Source organism: Chrysochloris asiatica, unplaced genomic scaffold, assembly GCF_000296735.1.
Source record: "Chrysochloris asiatica unplaced genomic scaffold, ChrAsi1.0 scaffold00286, whole genome shotgun sequence".
NCBI classification, from domain to species: Eukaryota; Metazoa; Chordata; class Mammalia; order Afrosoricida; family Chrysochloridae; genus Chrysochloris; species Chrysochloris asiatica.
Window position 1 is genome coordinate 2,009,592 of NW_006408804.1, and position 15,949 is coordinate 2,025,540.

A 15,949-nucleotide genomic window follows, 5' to 3' on the forward strand; every position below is an offset into this window, starting at 1 on the left:
ATGGCACTTAACAACAACAACAATGCTACCGGAGCACCTTAATCAAGTTTATGTAGCTAGGTGTAATAGCAAAAAGAGACTAAATTATTTTGCATTTGCAGGTATATCATCTTTATATCTTATTTCTTTCACTTTGAAAATGAAAGTTTAATTGAATGTGGGTCTGCAAATAATTAAATCTCAACTTCAGTTTTACAAGAGGAAATCAGTATAAACTACTGATTATTTTCTTTGTATATGAAAGATGATGGGGAAACTTATAGCAAACCTTCTGAACTGTAACAGATTTTCTGCTATGTTTAACATTCATTGTATATAAACAACTTTCATATAGCTTTAAAAAATAATAAAGCTGAGTTTAACAACAAAACTCAGGGAAAGACCCTGTGAAATGTTGGAGATAGAAGAGAAGGGGCGTCCCAAGAAGACAGTTTTAAGGTAGATGTGATAGTGTTGCAGACTGATGTTGTTAAGTGCTGTCGAGTTGATTTCTATTCATAGCGACCTTATATAGGGTTTCTGAGGAGCGACTGGTGAGTTTGAATCACTGGCCTTTCAGTTCAAACTGACCTTATGGTCAGAGAGGACTCCTGGTGTGATGCAGAATATCAAGGTTAAAATGTGAATTCTTAACATAAACTGCTTGGTTTTGTATGCTGGCTCCTCCACTGTGAAATGTTTGCAATTGAGCATGCTGTCTAACATCTCTTTACTGGTGCCTTCACATTAGAAAGTTCAAATAAAAGGCAATTTGTCAAAATATAGCTGGTATAGAAGCCAGTTTCATGGAATTTTTGGTTTTAGTTCTAATTGTTTTGTCCTATGTGGCTCTGTAGGATAAACACTGGTCCACTAACCAAAGTTTGGAGGTTCAAACCTACGATCTGCTTCTTGGAAACTCCATATAGGGTGACTAGAGTCAGAACCAACTTGATGACACTTAACAACAACATCAAAAACATGTGAATAAAAATTTAAAATGCATAAAGAAGAAATATAAATGTACCTTATTAGATTAATATAAACATGTATTTTTAATAACATAAAGCAGGGAAGAACATAATATTAAACACATTCTAAAATGTTTGAGTTGTGATATTATGAATCATTTGGCACTTGGGTAGGAGTTTGCTAAAGGTACTGGATTTTGTAGTTTTCAAAGTTTGAAGGAAGAGAAACGATAGAAACTTTTGGCATTATGGAGGCTGTAATTTTGGAATAATGATAATAAATAACTTCTACCCAAGATGGCTGTGATGGCTAAATCATATAAAAGGCAGCTAGCAAAAAATGATGGAGGTAGGGGAAGACACTGAAAAGAGTACAAAAGTTAAAGGAGGAGAGGTAAACACTGTATATACCAATCATGATTTTTGAGTAGATACATATTAGATACACAAGCTGAAAAGGTAGGGAGGGACAGTGAGAGTATGCCCACAAATAATACAGATTGCACAAAGGATATCTGTTGTTGTTGTTTTTAGGTGCTGTCAAATCACTCCCTACTCACAGCAAGCCTGTGCACAACAGAACGAAAAACTGCCCGATCCTGGGCCAACTTCACTATTGTTGCCACACTTGAGCACATTGATGCTGCCACTTTACCAATCCATCTCGCTGGGGGTCTTCTTCTTTTTCTCTGACCCTCCATCTTACCTAACATGATATCCTTGTCCAGCAACTGGTCCCTCCTGACAATATGTCCAAAGTATGAGTGACGAAGTTTGGCCATGCTGGCCTCCAAAGAGCACTCTGGCTGCACTTCTTCCAACACAGATCTGTTGGTTCTTTGGGCACCCATGGCACTTTCACTATTCTCCTCCAACACCATAACTCAAAAGCATCAATTATTCTACAGTCTTCCTTATTCACTGTCCAGCTTTCACATGCATATGAGGTTATTGAAAATACCATGGCTTCTGTCAGGCGCACCTTAGTCCTCAAGCTGACATCTTTGCTATTGAACAATTTAAAAAGGTCTTGTGCAGCAGATTTTCCTAATGCAATACGTCATCTGATTTCTTGACTGCTGCTTCCATGAGTGTTGCTTATGGATTCAAGTAAAATAAAGCACTTGACAACTTCAATCTTTTCCCCATTTATCATGATGTTGTCAAGTGGTCCAGTTGTGAGAATTTTCATTTTCTTTACATTGAAGTGCAATCCATAGTGAAGATTGTAGTCTTTGATCTTCATCAGAATGAGCTTTAAATACTCTTCACATTTAATAAGCAAGATTGTGTTATCTACATATCGTGGGTCATTTATGAGCCTATTTCCAATCTAAATGCCATGTTCTTCTTCACACAGTACAGCTTCTTGGATTATTTGCTCAGCATACAGATAGAATATGCATGTCAAAAGAATACAACCATGACACACACATTTCCTAATTCTAAACTATTTGGTTTCTTTTTTTAAAATTGTATTTATTTATTTTTAATTTGGTATCCTTTTGCTCTTTTCCAATGACTGCCACTTGATCTATGTATAGATTCCACATGAGCACAGTTAGGCATTCTGGAAGAGTCTTCACAATGTTATCTATAGTTTTTATGATACACAAAATCAAATGTTTTTGCATAGTCAATAAAACACGAGTCAACTTATTTTGGGAGTGTGGTGGTTTTGCAGGATAAGCACTGGACTGTGAACCACAAGGTTGGTGTTTCTAGTTCACCAGCTGCTCTGCAGAAGAAAGATGAGGCTTTCTGCTCCAGCAATGATTTACAATCTCAGAAACCCTATACAGATAGCTATGTGACAGAAAAAACTTAATAACACTAAACAACAACAACAAAACACCTTTCTGATATTCTCTGCTTTCAGCCAATATCTATCTGATGTCAGCAATAATGACACTTGTTCCACATCATCTTCTGAATCCAGCTTGAATTTCTGTCAGTTATCTGTTGACATGCTGCTACAACTGTTTCTAAATTACCTTCAAGAAAATTTTACTTATGTGTAATATTAATGATATTGTTCAATCATTTCCACATTCTGTAGTTTAACCTTTCTTTGGAATGGGCACAAATATGGATCTCCTCCAATCAGTTGGCCAGGTAGCTGTCTTGACATAGACTAGTGAGTGCTTTTAGCACTGCATCAGTTTGTTGAAATATTTCAGGTCATTTTCTGTCAATTCCTGGGTCATGTGAGTAATGAGGATATATGATCACTGAGAAATCAAAGTTCTCAAAAATGCTTTCCACTGATAATAAAAGCAAAAGTTTGTATCTATGATTCCTAAAATCTGCTGAATCTTTGAAGAGTCACATTATCTAACACTTTAATTTACTTTTAACATTTCTGATCTGTTCTGCTGTTGCCAGAAAACTAGAATATTTTCCATTGCAATTCTAGGTTTTTGTTGAGGTATGAAACAGAGGGAACTGGGACAAACTGCAAGACCTTGACCACATGAGACTTATCCACCAAAGTCCTAACAGTGAGCTCATATTGACTTCAGAGCCCAGCTGTAATGAACTTTGACCACATGGTACTTGTCCACCGAAGTCCCAACAAAGAGCGCATACTGGTGTCAGAGCTCATGTGGAATGAAGGTCACTCTGAAACTGCCCTTGCCAGGAACTATGACTCACAGATAAAAGATGCTGTAGGCAGTGAACTTTCTCCAGAGCCAAACCATCACAGAGTTAGAATGCTTTGTAACATCCACAAATGTATATATTATGCTACAGATGGCATTTTTTAACTTCCACTTACCAAAGAATCATAGTCAAGCTCAGACATCAGATGCAGTGACTAAAACAGGTATCAATTTAATGGGAACTAGCAACTGAATGCTTCCCCTTGTAGTAAACTTTCTGAGATCAATATGAATTTGTAAGTGATCTGGTGGAACAACCCCTTTAAACCACCAAAGCTCATTTAACCACTTTTTTTTTCCAAATAAGAAAAGTTTTATTTTAAAGACAAAACAAAGAGCACTAAACAAATCTCCAGTGAATGAGGTCACCAGATTTTATAAAAGAGGGAATGACAGTCTGCTGTCAACTAAAAACCAGAACCACCAGGGTAGGGTCTGATGCTTGTGGCAATGGGGAGTGACATGTACTTGTCTAAGGAGTTATGCAGGGTTGGGAGGTACGTGGAAATACAGGTGAAGAGGGAAACCAGGTAAAGCCATAGGGAAGCAGCCTTAGGAGCCTCTTCTCCATGTTCTCTGTTCTTATGGGCTCTGGTTCTGTTGGGGGGACACAAACTATCAATGGGTCATTTGACAAAGAATTAAACATCAAAGACCACTGTCAAAAGGAGGAAAGAGAATCGAGGTAGGTTGTTCAGCTATGGGGGCTGGTGTTCAGAAGGTCCCACAGGACTGCAGGCACTTGCCTGCAAGGAGAGCGGGGGGCATTTTTGTAAAGGCTCATTGTCTTCATGATTTGCAGAAACTCTTGCCCACTGACTTTGCTGTTACCATCTTAATCAACCTTATCAATCATATCCTGCAGTTTTTTGTCAGTGGGCTTCTCGCCTAACTCATTGGCCATGCGTTTCAGATTTTTGAAAGAGATATTGCCAGTTTCATCATGGTCAAAGAGCTTGAAAGCTTTCAGGATTTCTTCTTTGGAATCTTTCTCAGACATCTTCTTAGTCATCACAATCAAAAAGTCAGTGAAGTTCATTTTCCCTGTACCTTCCTTATGAACTTCGTTGATCCTTTTCTTGATCTCTTCTTTCCGGTGCTCAAAACCCAGGGCCTGCATTGCCTCCTTAAGCTCTTTTGACATCAATGATGCCAGTCACTTCTGCATCAAAGAGATCAAAACTTTGCAGATCTTCTACTTCTGCTCATCGTTGATGTCAGGTTTGGAGCTCATCCTCTTTCACTGGCTTAAAGCTGATGCCACGCCAGCCTTCTTCAAGCTGGAGGCCATAGCTGATAGAATCTCCCATTTAAACACTCTTTTTAACTGATCCTTTATTCCAAACTTCTTTGAACAATTGTTTTCTTTGTACTAAGATCCAGAGCATTGTTGTTGTTGTTGTTAAGTGCCGCCGAGTCGGTTCCGACCCATAGCGACCCTGTACAGGGTTTCCGAGGGTGTAAATCTTTACGGGAGTAGAAAGCCTCATCTTTCTCCCGCGGAGCTGCTGGTAGTTTCGAACCGCTGACCTTAAGGTTCGCAGCCCGATTCGTAACCACTACGCTACCAGAGAGCATATACGCTATTAAAGAAATTTAAAAGGTCTTCTAACTTTTTTTTTTATTATTTGAATGTAGAAATCTCTCTACATACCTCATGGCCAATATTCTATCTGAAATGGTAAGAAGTCTAATCAATGATATGTCAATGTCTTCCTGCTGTTAGGAAATTCAGGACTAGAGCTGTTTGCCCAGTTCTATTCAAACTCCTAGATCTCATCTGTGTGTTTCCTCACGTCCAATAGAAACAGTTCTATAAAAATAGCAAGATGATTCTCAATCCTAATTTTACTTCTCCTCCCATAAAACTCTTTATTTAACCTGTTTGAATTTGCCCCCTTCTTCATATCATAGGTATTTTCTGGGTGAAACCTAAAGACTGGCAAGTGCTCAGTGCGTAGGGGTCTACTTGTACACATAGACAGTCTTTTTCCTAAGAGTCCAACCAATAATTTTCTACACTAACCCTGTACAGGAGTCTGGTGTGGCACTGTGGGATAAACACTGGACTGCTAGCCACAAAGTTGGCAGTTCAAATCGACCAGTTGCTTCTCAGAAGCCCTATATTGGGTTGTTATGAGTCAAAATCAACTTGATGGCATTTAATAACAACAACTTATGCACAAAGCTCAATAAAGATGGTGCCAAGACACTCCAAAGCAATTCAAATTTCCCAGAATTATCTTTTCTTCTGTCAAACCTGCTGTAGTTCATTTTTTATTACACTCATCTCCTGAATTTATAATCTGTCTGATATGACACTGTTGGATAAGCTCTGGACTGCTAGCTACAAAGTTAGTGGTTCAAATCCATCAGCCACCTCTCAAAAACCTATGAAGGATGCTATGAATCTGAACAGGATCATTATCACTCAACAACAACCACAATGGCTCCTATCCCTAGTACTGATTTTTAATTTTGATTTTTCTGTGTTTTATACTGTTGTTGTTGCTAAGTGCCATCGACTTGGTTCCAACCCATAGCGACCCTGTCTAGGGTTTCCAAGGAGTGACTGGTGAGTTTGAACTGCCAAACTTGCAGTTCAAACCCACTTGTGGTCTCGCACTTATCCTACAGCGTCACCCCAGGACATGTTCCTTATTTTTGCCTCAGCTTCATATTTCTGGGATTTTATAGAACAACTTATTCTAGTCTTAATGTTTTGATTCCAAAGTCTTGGTCACAGAGCCTTTGACCAGCATATTGACCATGTCTTCTCATTATTATGAGGAAAGGAATTAAGAAGCAGATCTGCATACACGAATGTTTCTTTCTATGCAGTATATATTCTGAATATGTTCCCCTCCATGTTTCTTCACACCTTCTCTTGACTTTAGGAGTATTTGTACCAGTCAGCTATAAGAATTATGTCAACAGAACAGCACATTTAAAATCATATTGGAGCCCAGGTTCAATCTCTAGGATTAGAAATTGGAATAGAGATGACTTCTTACGTTCATATCCAAATTTTTATTATAGATGATGCTGTGGTAGTTGCTCAGCTCCTTCAAGACCTAGAGTATTGGCTGCTGAACTGCTCAGCACAGATTCCCTCTGGGAATTCCCATCAGGCTGAAGGCAGGAGCCTTACCCAGATTATGCTCCCTCCCCAGGAGCATCTAGCATCCTATGATTGGCTGATGTGAGGGAGACAAAGGCGCAGTCCTCTTGCCTCAGTATAGAATAACTCCAAAAGATGATCCAACCTTCAGTTCTTCTTTTATTCTCTGTTATGATTGTATCATGTTTCAACTTTTCTCTCTACCCAATCCTTCTTCTTTCACTGTGTCCTAGGTGTTGTTCCTAAGAGAATACTCATTAATTAACAACTGATTGCCAATGAATAGGTTCCATCTATAAGGACCCTGCAGGACAATGTAGACTGCCCCATAGAGTTTCCAAGGTAATCTTTACAGAAGCAGACTGTCAACATCTGTCTACTGTAGAATGGTGGGTGGGTTTGAGCCACTGATCTTTCAAGTGCTTACTCACTGTGCCACTAGGGCTTTTGCTCATTAAATCTGCACTCAAATCTGATCAGAGTCTATGCCTGAGACAATGATGCTCTTTTTTTTCTTCAATTAATATTAATTTTGTTTCAAGGCTATGATTCTGAAAATAACCATTTCAGGAGGTTGTGGCATCACAGATAAATTCATCTGTCAACATCATAGCAATGGATTGTGCATCATAACAAACATGAGCAACACATGCTATAAGCAAGCATTACTGGAAAACAGATGTATTTATACACTGAGATAACATTGTTGTTGTTGTGAAGTGCCATCGAGTCGGTTCCGACCCATAGCGACCCTGCACAGGGTTTCCAAGGATGTAAATCTTTACGGGAGTAGAAAGCCTCATCTTTCTCCCGCGGAGCGACTGGTAGTTTTGAACTGCTGACCTTGAGGTTCACAGTCCGATTCGTAACCACTACGCTACCAGAGCTCCATTAAGTCTATATAATATAAACAGTTGCTTAAAGTTTTGCATGTTGAGTTGCTCAATCCAAACAATTGCATTGTAAATAGGTCTCAAAAGGCAATCTTTTAATACAAAAAATTCTTCAATTTTTAAGAAAAATTTGTCAAAAAGAAAATGTTTAACAACTTGGTTATTGTTGTTGCTGAGTGCTATGGAGTCGGTTCCAACATATAGCAACCCTATCTAGAGATTCTGAGGAGTGGATGGTGACCTAGAACTGCTGGCTTTGCAGTTCAAACAACTCTGCAGTCCAGCACAATAACAGAGAGGTCTTTTACCACGAACTACTTCATTCTTCTTGGATCACTATCAACACTCATGGAAGCAGCAGTCAAGAAATCACACGATGAATTGCATTAAGCAACTCTGCTGCATAAGACCTTTTTAAAGTGTTGAAGAACAAAGATGCCAGCTTGAAGACTAAGATGCGCTTGACCCAAGCCATGGTATTTTCAATAACCTCATATGCATGCAAAAGCTAGACAGTGAATAAGGAAGACCGTAGAAGAATTGTTGCATTTGAGTTATGGTATTGGAGGAGAATATTGAAAGTTCCATGTGCTGCCTAAGAACCAACAGATCTGTGTTGGAAGAAGTGCAGCCAGAGTGCTCCTTGGAGGCCAGGATGGCCAAACTTTGTCTCTCATACTTTAGAAATATTGTCAGGAGGGACAGTCGGTGGAGAAGGATACCATGTTTGGTAAGGTGGAGGGTCAGAGAAAAAGAGGAAGACCCCCAGCGAGATGGATTGGCAAAGTGGCAGCATCAGTGGGCTCATGCATGGCAACGATAGTGAGGTTGGCCCAGGCAGTGTCTCCTTCTGTTGTACATAGCATTGCTATGATTCAGTACTGACTCGATGGCACCTAAACAACAACAACAATAATGAATTATCTCTTTTGCTTTTTATAGTATAGAAATATGTTAGAACCTTTGAATAAATTGAGTAAGGAAGTAGATTTGTTCTAGTTGTTGTTGTTAAGTGCTGTCGAGTTGTTTCTGACCCATAGTGATCCTGCATAGGGTTTACAAGAAGTAGCTGGTGAGTTTGAACCACCAACTTTGCAGTTCAAATCAACCTCGTGGTCTAGTGCATTATCCCGCATTGCCACACCAGGACTCCACCTAAGTAGATAATCATCTTTAAATCATTTGTAAAACTTCCTACCATATTTGGAGTCCTGGTGTAGTGCTGTGGATTAATGCCCTGGGTGTAAGGTTAGTTTAAACCATAAGGTCAGCAGTTCAAACTCACCAGATGCTCCTCAGAAAGACTATACAGGGTTTCTATGAGTCAGAACGGACTCGACAGGAACAACAACCACATTTGGAGAATATGTGTAAGCAGTTGAGGAAAGTGCAGGGAATCAGGTATATAACATTTCCAAGTTCATAGTTTAATGCTCTCTCACTTTTATAAAATTTAAAACAGAATATAAATATTTTATAACCCTTCTAATTGTGTCTATGGATGAGTTGTCTCTTTCAGTCTCCCTATCTGTAAAATGGAGATAACAGTATTTACCTTCCTTATAAGGGTGTTGAGACGATGAATTTGCTAATGTGCATAATGTACTTTGAAGATGAAAAGCTTCATATAAATGCTAAGTGTTATTATTGTGCATAAATTTATGATGTATCATAGGTGAACAATTCAGAAGACTATATTAAAGCTAAAATTTATTATGAATAAAATTTATTATGAATCATCTTTGAGGCTGTAAGCCTAAATTCAATATAAAAGTAAAAGGCAATCCTCTAAACATTAAAGACATTGATTTTGTTCAGATTTTCCTTGGTACATCTAACAATTAGATAAAGAACTAAGTAGGCATAAATTAACTTTTTATATCATGAGATGTTTGGTTTTCAAAGCTTTGTCCACTGCTATTAAAATTCTCCCTAGTAAAAATTTAATTAAAGAGCAATTCTTTTCAATTATTTTTCACTTTGAGAATTTAATGATAGAGCTTTAGAATTCCACCCATATTCATCAAGAGTGAAGTTTTAGCCATAAGATTAATGGTTAGAATATACTTGATCCTAAATGCTCTCTTTATTGACCCCTGCCTCCCCAATATAATTTCTTTTAATATGTTGTTTCCGTATATATATATATGAAAAATATATTTCAGGAAAAAAAGGGCACATTACTTTGTTGAAAATCTCTTGGGTCTTAATCAAAGTGACTCTGCTGCATTTTCTGACTTTGTGCTAGCATACTATATTTCATGGACAGCTGTGATATATGTTTTTTGCTTAAATTGTTACATGTGGCATTTTACTCCCAGTCAGATATCTGCTTGGAATATTCTTGATTTCTTCTTGATTGGATCCAAAAATGCAGAGAGACCTGGGCTCAAAAGCATAAATCCAACATGAATGATTGTCAGTGCTAGATTACTCCATTGTCTCTCTGGTGGGACCAGAGGTTTGGCTCTTAACCATCAAAGAAATGGTAAGTAGTCACAAAAAATGAAATATTTACATGTTCCTCTTTCACTTTTATTTTCAGCTGTTTCAAATGCAGATATTTGGAAAGTGGATCTGCCTTGTCTAGATAAGGTAAAGTGATGTCCTATTTAGGGCATCTGTGAAGACAATAGACCCTCTGCTCTAAGTGTGCCATTTCACTTCAGTAAAGAGCTTTCATCTTTTATAACCAATTTCTTCACAGGAAGACGTTCAAACTAGCTAGCTATGCATGAGCCTGACTAACAATGAAGAATACTGTTCTCCTTCTTAAGAGTAGCATTAATTTCTTTCAAGTGTGAGGGCTGCCATCCAGCACAGTGGACAAAGCCATTTACTGAAATAAGCATGAAAGTTATTGCACATCTAGAAAGGGTGGAATTAACTCCATGATCACTGCTAGTGATCTGTCTATTTTTAAAAGTACCTTAAAGTAGTTCAGACAAAGGTTATATGAAAGTTTAAAAACATTTTTTGTTGTTGTTGATAAGTAAAATATTGACTTACTCTACATGTGAAAGGCGGCTCTCCGAGCAAGGTTGGGAGTGAACTTGCTTTTCCTCATCCATTTAATTATTTTTTATTTTGGGTAGGTTTTATATGTCACTATGTTGGCCATGAGGAATACAAGTAAGAACAAAATCAAATCTTTGGTTGCAGGAACAAACAGCTGATGGGCATGAAGAAAGCTTGTGCCTAACCACAGTGTGGCTCCTTCCATTCTTCCCCAAGGAAGATTTAGTAGCAGTTAGGGACAGGGAATCAAAAAGAAAATGAGAGGAAGAATAGAAAAGGAAGGCATAGAAAAGAAGAGGATACATTTTCTTAAAAAGCAAAGCAAAACCTACAAAAAGAAAAAAGATAGTAAGATCGTTTTACACCTAGAAATTCAGACAGACAGATGCTGGGGAATCCCAAGTACTTGTATCCATAGCCCTCTGGTTCTTTCTCTACATAGCCGTTTGTTTTGAGACATTCCTGAATGGCTGCTTCTATCCTAATTAACAGCTTCAAGAAATCAACTTCAGTGACTGTTGAAAAGGATCTAATTCCAAGAGAGATTTGGGGATTGACATAATGTTGCTATTTGGTGTTAAGTGCTGCTGAGTCGGATCTGACCCATAGCGACCCTGTAGAGGGTTTCCAAGGAACAAATAGTGAGCTATAATTATAATATAGTGAGGATATAATTTTAAACAAATGTTATTATAAGACATTTTATTTTAAAACCAAGATGCTTTTTTACACATTTCATTTACATTGAGGAAATGAGAATTTATTTAATGGTCTTGGGTGTGATGCTGTAGGATAAAACACTAGACCACAAGGTCAGTTTAAACCACAAGGTTGGCTGTTCAAACTCACCAGCCACTCCTTGGAAACACTGCACAGGGTTGCTATGAGTCAGAACCAACTTGAGGGTACTTTATAACAAAAACAATATATACTTCCGTACCTAACCTAAAATAATTTATTATTTGGGTTTTCAAAATAATTAAAAATATTTATTAAAATTCATTATCAAGTACTTATCAGATTGCTGGGATCCTTGTGTGGTGCTGTGGGATAATACACTAGACCACAAGATGGGTTTAAATTACAAGGTTGGCAGTTCAAACTCACCAGCCACTCCTCGGAAACCCTATACAGGGGCACTATGAGTTGGAACCAACTCAACAATACTTTACAACAACAACAACCAAATTGTTAACAGCTTTCAGAAGAAAAAGATGACACAAAACAATGTAATGTATGATTTTTTTTCCTATGCACTTCTTTTCTTTAAAAATGAGAAATTCTAAAGGCCGAGGCCATGAATACCTGTGTCTGGTTTGTTCTAAAGCTTATCTGTACATATCACTTGAATGAAGGGACCATAAAGAACTGATTACGTTACAACAATCTCAAGTTTACTCACCTCAAGAGGTCTAGGTCTTCCTCTGCTATCTGATAATCCATTCAAATCCCTATGCCAGTAGCTTTCATACAGTTCCTAGTCCTGGTTGCATATTAGAATCATTTTAGAAAAATCTGGTCCCTGGTTTGAGCCTCAAAAATTCAGATGTAATTTGTCTTGGATATGAACCGGACACTGATCATTTTTAATTCTTCTAATGTATAGCCACTGTTGTAAAACATAAATCCTACCACTGCCAATTGAAACTTACTGTCATCATAAAAACACCTATATTTTCATCTACTTTTCTGAATTGTTTCTTCTTGATGTTCTAACAGAAATTGTACAGAAATTGTACAGTTTCCACAAGACAGTGCATTTTCTGCATTCTACTCATATCTTTAAGAAAAAGAGCAATGAGGTGGAAATCCTTCATCATCCCATCGCCCAATCTTCCAAACTCCCTGCATCTGTGTCTCTCCCTGGGTCCTTCTTGCTATTAAAATGAGTGACTTGGTGGTGCTGCTATAAAAGCACAACTTTTCCATTTCTGCACTTTCCTCTCACCTTCTCAAGGACCTAACTTTCTCTCCCTGTTAGATGATTCACATCAGCAGAGATGACATCCACATAATACCAATGTAAAACATGAGTACTGGCTAGTCATAAGAAAGTGACTGATTGTGTCCCAGATGAATATCATCTATCCTGCATATCTAAAACTATCATACTTTACTATTACTCATTTAATAAGCCCCTTCCCTTGACCTCACAAACCCATTGTAATTCAGTCAATTCCTACTCATAGTGATCCCATGTTGCAGAGTATAACTATGCTTCATAAGGTTTTCAAGGCTGTGACCTTTCTGAAGCAGATTCCCAGGTACCTCTGGATGGGTTTGAACTTCAAAGCTTTCAGTTAGTAGACGGATTGAACTTAACAGTTTGAGTCACTCAGGACTCCTTGAGTCCTCAATTTTCACAAATTGCCCTTTTCCTTCTCTGCTTTTTATATGGTAAAGCTCCTAACATAATTGCATATGTTTACTGGCTCCTCATCCCACTCTGTAATTGCTCCAAACAGGCTTTCACCTCACTGCTCCAGTGAAACATCTTTTATCAAGGTCAACAATGTTCTTGACATTTCCCCATTGGTAATCAGTTCTAGTTTTTTCTTTTCTTTTCTAACTTTATGCCTCAGCAGCATTTGATATGCGTGTCTGCTCCTTGAAAACTTTGAATAGTGAAATTATTGTGGAATTGATATTTCCGCATTTAAGTCAAATTGCAATTGAAATGTCATAGCCATTGTTTTCTAATAATAATGAGCATTATTGGTTCTAAGATTCAGAGAAAATATTGGAAGCCCCTGGGAAAATATGAAAATACCATTAAATAATGTTTCTTAAGTGAAACTATGTTTGTTAATAGATATAATATGATAATACAAACAAATATAGTCTCTTTAAATAAATAAAGAGAATGCATCCAAAAATAGGACTATATGATGGACAGCATGAAAATAATTGAACAAACCTTTACCTTTATGCTTGAAGAGTCATGAGACATTTGTCTGTTGTCGTTTAAGTGCCATTGAGTTGGTTCTGACTCATAGTGATCCTTGTAAGGTTTGCAATGCTGTACATTTTTGTTGACTCTTCCACAATTCGAGTTGTTGTTGTTAAATACTGTTGAGTCAGTTCCTACTCATAATAACCCTGTATAGGATTTCCTATGAGAGGCAGGTGGGTTTGAACTACTGAACTTGTGGTTAGCGTTCAGTGCTACTAGCACAATAAGAAGATTCCTAATTCAAGTTACAATACATTAAACTTTATCATGCTATGGAAGTATCTTGAAATTTGAAATGTTAGGGATAGAATATATTAAATTTTTTATGGGTTGACTGAAATAATTTGGTATAAAAACTTGTACTTCAAAAAGTCTAAAAGCCTTCAAGAATCAAATATATTCATTATAGTAAAGTAAACAGAAAGTTATTTTTGAAAAGGTGACTCTAATTAGTTCTTATTAATGCAAATTTAGACAGGCAAATGCTGCAAGATCATAATAAAGTTTCTACTATGGAGGGTCTTCAGTAACATGAAGATAAGTAAAACTCCCAGAGACTTATGTAACCCACATGTGACTTACCCCGAAGGGCAGTTCTTTTCATTCTCTACTTTTACCTTGAAGGCGGACTTCAAACTTCAAAGCAGTCCCAAAACCAAACTCAACTCAATGTGTGTTAAGGGAGGTGTTTATTTTGTTAGAGATTTGATGAGGACATTAGGGAAAGGAGTTTTATTACATCTCACTACAGTAGAATTTAATAAAATCTTTTAAGTGTCTTTGTTCTTTCCAGAAAGTGTGTCTTTGACCAGACATCTTATTTCTTCTTTTTTGTCTCCCCATCCCCAAATGTCTTTCAAAGCCCTTTGCTCATTTTGTTCTCACTTCAACTTTGCTATTGCAACTAGTACAAAAGCCCAACAAGTAGCCAAATAATGGGCGATCCTGAAATATTCCTCAAGAATGTTCTCTGAAGGCCTCACCATCCTCCCCTAGGCTTTGGTATCTCACTGCCTAGATTTCATCTCTTCCTTGTATTTCAAAACTGAGTGACTTAGTAAAAATTATTAGAACTTCTGTACATCAGCTTTCTCATTTACAAATTGGAATTCTAATACTTCAAAGATCGTGGTGTGGAATAAATCAAATAATCAATACCTATAAACCCCCAAGAACAGTAACTGGCACATTGGAAGATCTCTACACATGTGAGCTGTTGTTAGCTAGGAATACATATATGAGGGACATATGCATATTATGTTAATGTGTATCATATGATATATATTTTTCATATATAGGAGTCCTGGTGTGGCACTGTAGGATAAGCACTTGACCCTAAGGTTGGTTTGAACTGCAAAGTCGGCAGTTTAAACTCACCAGCTGCTTCTCAGAAATCCTATACAGGGTCACTATGAGTCGAAACCAAATCGACGGCACTTAACAAACAACAACATCATATGTATGATAAATCTATGTATTGTATATATGTTGTTATTTAAGTATGGTTGAGTTGGTTCTAACTCACAGCGACCCTGTATTGGGTTTCCAAGATTGTACATCTTTACAGGAGCTGAAAGCCTCACTTTTCTCCCTTGGAGATTCTTGTGATTAAAAGTCCTGTGCTTTTCCTATAGAGCCACCATGCTCCCTGTTGCTTATATGATGTTGTTATTAGTAAGTGCCGTTAAAGTCTAATTGGTTCCAACTCATAGCGACCCTATATAGGATTTCTGAGGAGCAACTGGTGAGTTTGAACCTCTAACCTTGTGGTTTAAATCAACCTTGCATATATAGATATACATATATACATGTACTACAAATAATATGTAAGGAGCTCTGGTAGCATAGTGGTTACGAATCAGGCTGCTAACCTCAAGGTCAGCAGTTCGAAACTGCCTGAAGTTTCAGAGGAGATATTTGAGGCTTTCTGCTCCTGTAAAGATTTATAGCCTCAGAAACCCTATACAGGGCTGCTATGGGTCAGAACTGACTCAACGGCACTTGACAATAACAACATACAATGTGTGAGACATGTTGTGCATGTATGTTAGGGTGTTCCCTGTTATTGATTAACATTTAAAAATGAAAAATATTCAACAATAAAATATTGATCTAATAAATTGTGGTACATCTGTAGCATTGTTGTTGTTAATTGTCATCGAGTTGGTACTGACTCATAGTGAGCCTGTTTGGGTTTCCAAGGAGTGACTGGTGAGCTTGAACTAATGACCGTGTGGTTCAAACCCACCTTGGAGTCCAGTGCATTAACTCACAGTGCCACATTAAGCAGTCATTAAGATGCTATGAGTTGGACATCTGATTATTCAGTAATGCTTGTTAGTAATCTCATA

At 37.6% G+C, this 15,949-nt stretch overlaps 1 pseudogene; it reads right to left on the reverse strand.

Moving 5' to 3' along the window:
- Positions 1-4,307: 4,307 nt before the first annotated feature.
- LOC102840921 lies at positions 4,308-6,633 on the reverse strand (annotated as a pseudogene).
- Positions 6,634-15,949: the final 9,316 nt, after the last annotated feature.